A 3,519-nucleotide genomic window follows, 5' to 3' on the forward strand; every position below is an offset into this window, starting at 1 on the left:
TGTCCAGGCTGGTGGCATTTATAACATACTATAGGCTTGGCTTTGGTTACATTGTTTGCAATGGCAGGAAGTCTAGGGACATTAGGATTTGGCTATGGAAGTACATTCACTCTAAGAATACTTCAATACACTCCCAAGGTTTAATTGTATTGTTTACAAGTGCGATGCACTCAAGAGTGCCAAGGGTAAGCTCTACAGAAGGAGAGGCACACTTGCCACCTCATTCTTAGTTCTTGTAGTGTCATACATTTTATATTGAAAGAGTATTTTCTAATGTGTTATTATTAACATTGAGTCTAAGCATATTTTACTATATATCAGAGGTCTATATGAGATTTCAATAGCATTTGATATATGAGACATATCATAAAACACCATATTGGAAAATATAGGAATTTTCCATAAGTTTGGGACATGTAGTCAAATATTTGGGTTTGTCATAACTTGAACGCTATAACTCCAAATCAAGCATTCTATAGCTCAATAGATTCCATTTTTCAAGCGCTTTCCAATGATAGGTCCCATCATATGGTTTTGAGAAACTTATGGGCATGTTATCCGGTGCCACCTTTTTAGTATTTTAAAAATGGGAATTGGGAGATTCCCAAACTCACTAATATTGTGTTATAATCAAATTCTAGTTATCAATTTTGATGTTTTAAATCTTGATGTGGACTTACTAAGAAGTCTTTCATACAATTCATAGAACAAACTTTATGATAAGTTATTTTACATATTGGTGAGATACTAAGTATCATATGATGCACAAACATCTAGCCTCTCTAGAACGCAATAGTTCTTGGTTATTATCTAGATTGTACCATGATACTAAACATCATCTATTTTATGAGAGGTCTATATGAGATTTTGATAGCATTTGATATACCATACATATCAAAGGCTAAGTGTAGCTATAGATATCTTTTGATGGTTTAAAATTTTAAGTGGACATAGTAAGAAGTGTTTCATACAATTTAAAATAACTATATTGTCAAGATTGTGGGAGAGAAGGAAGGAGTCTCACTTGTAGCTTTCTTGTTTGCACAATGGGGAAATACACACACATGTGGACGCTGAAAACAGTTTTCCTCTTCTTAGTTGTGTAAGCCAAAAGAATTAAGTACATAGAAATAGAAGAACCCTATATATGGGTCTCAAACCAAACTCAACTAACTAAGGTGGCATACTAACTGAGCCACGAACTAGAGTAGATAAGGATAGCTGTCATCTAGCTATTATTCATGGGCGGTGTACCAACCGCATCTGCAACTGACAAGTTGGTGACATAAATGCACAACGGTCACCCTGGCATATCACGAGTGGAGCTCGCTATCTCAACACTCCCCCTCGAGCTCAATCCCAATTCCTGCACACCAAGCAGATATCTGAACTTGCGCAGCTTCTCTACGCCCAATGCCATCGTAATTATGTCAGCTACCTGATCCTCTGTGCTGACATAAACTAGATCAATAAGACCTAGTAAAACCCTCTCCCGCACATAGTGATAATGCACCTCAATGTGCTTTGTTCTAGCATGATAGATTGGGTTATTTGCCGAGTGTATACTGCTCATGTTGTCACAATAAATGACAAATGGCCCATATGTAGGCTGATGCATATCATAAAGTAGCTTATGCAACCAAGCTACCTCACATGCAGCCATTGCTGCACCCCTGTACTTAGCCTCTGTGCTCGACAAGGCAACTGTAGGTTGTTTCTTGCTGCTCGAAGTGACTGCAGCACTCCCAAAAGAGAACACATATTCACTGGTAGATCGTCTATCAAAAATACTACTAGCCCATTCAGCATCAGTGTATCCATACAACTGTATCTGAACCCCAGTCTCATAAAGTAGTCCATACTGCAATGTGGACTTCACATACCTGAGTATGCGCCTAGCCGCATCTAAATGCGGTTTCCTTGGAGCCTGCATAAACTGACTTACCAATCCAACAGCATAGCTCAAATCTGGCCTGGTAATAGTCATATAAATCAAACTTCCTACTATGCGTCTATACATAGTAGGGTCTTCCAGAAGCTCACCTGCATCTGCGCTCAGCTTCACATTCTGCTCCAAAGGAACTGAAATAGGCTTACAGCCTGTCATCCCATATTTGGACAGTATGTCCAATCCATACTGCCTCTGTAAGAGACATATCCCACTTGGTGATCTAATCACCTCAATGCCCAAGAAATAATGCAGCTCTCCCAAATCCTTCATCTCAAACTTCTGCTTCAATAGCATTTTCACATGAAGGATATCTTCATCACTATCACCTGTGATAATCAAATCATCAACATAAATGACAAGCATCATAATATCTTTCTCTATTTTTCTCACATAAAGTGAGAAATCTGCCTTGAAAATCTAAAAGCCAATAGTGACAAGATATTGTCATATCTTGTCAAACCATGCTCTTGGTGCTTGCTTTAAGCCATACAATGCTTTCTTCAACCTGCAAACAAACTCAGGATGAACAGCATGCACATAACCTGGTGCCTGCTCCATATATACCTCTTCTTGCAAATCACCATGCAAAAATGTATTCTTTACATCCATCTGATATAAAGACCATTCCTTTGATGCATCCATAGCAATGACTGCTCTTACAGTTGCCATCCTTGCAACTGGACTGAATGTTTCTTCATAATCAATGCCATATGTTTGTGCATACCCCTTGACTACTAATCTTGCCTTGTATCTGTTCACAGAACCATCTGCATTGTGCTTCACCTTATAAACCCACTTACAGCCAATTGCAATCTTACCTTTAGGCAAAGGTACCAATTCCCATGTAGCATTTGGTTCCAAGGCATCCATTTCTTCATCCATGACTTTCTCCCATTTTTCTTTTCCCATGGCTTGCTCAAAAGAAGTGGGTTCTGGTTCATGTATCACTTTGACCATATATGCATAGTGAATGGCTATAAATCCATCATATTTCAGTCTATCCACAGGATACCTAGCTCTGGTAGACCTGCGCAAAGTAAGTTCACTCCCAGGTGCTCTCAAAACATCCCTGGTCTTCCTTACTCCAGGTGTAACAATAGACAGAATACCCAACTCATCATCAATGCTCTGTTCTGAGCCACTAGATTCACCATCCACATAAGAGTAACCTGCATTCACATCAAACATGGGCTGATCTACCTTCTCTTTTCCTTTTCGTGATACCTGCATACCACTATCTGCATTGCTTTGAGAAGATTCTCCTGATCTCAATCTTCCTGTCCATGGAAAAGAATGTGAACCACTGCTAGAGAACGCTTCAGGTCCACTAATATCTTGTGACTGCTGCTGTGAATTCTGTGCAGCATTACCATTTTGTGCATCTATATTATCAATCACATTTACTGCTTTATACCAGCTACTCATCTCATCAAAAATAACATCTCTGCTCACTGTAAACTTACGAGTAGAAGGGTTATAGCATCTATACCCTTTCTCTGCAGAGAGTAACCAATAAAGATGCACTTCCTAGCTTTTGGATCCAACTTGGATCTCAACTCATCTGGCAC

The sequence above is a fragment of the Lygodium microphyllum genome, chromosome 30, assembly GCF_053477565.2.
Source record: "Lygodium microphyllum isolate KBCC chromosome 30, Lygodium_microphyllum_v1.1.10, whole genome shotgun sequence".
In the NCBI taxonomy this organism is placed as follows: Eukaryota; Viridiplantae; Streptophyta; class Polypodiopsida; order Schizaeales; family Lygodiaceae; genus Lygodium; species Lygodium microphyllum.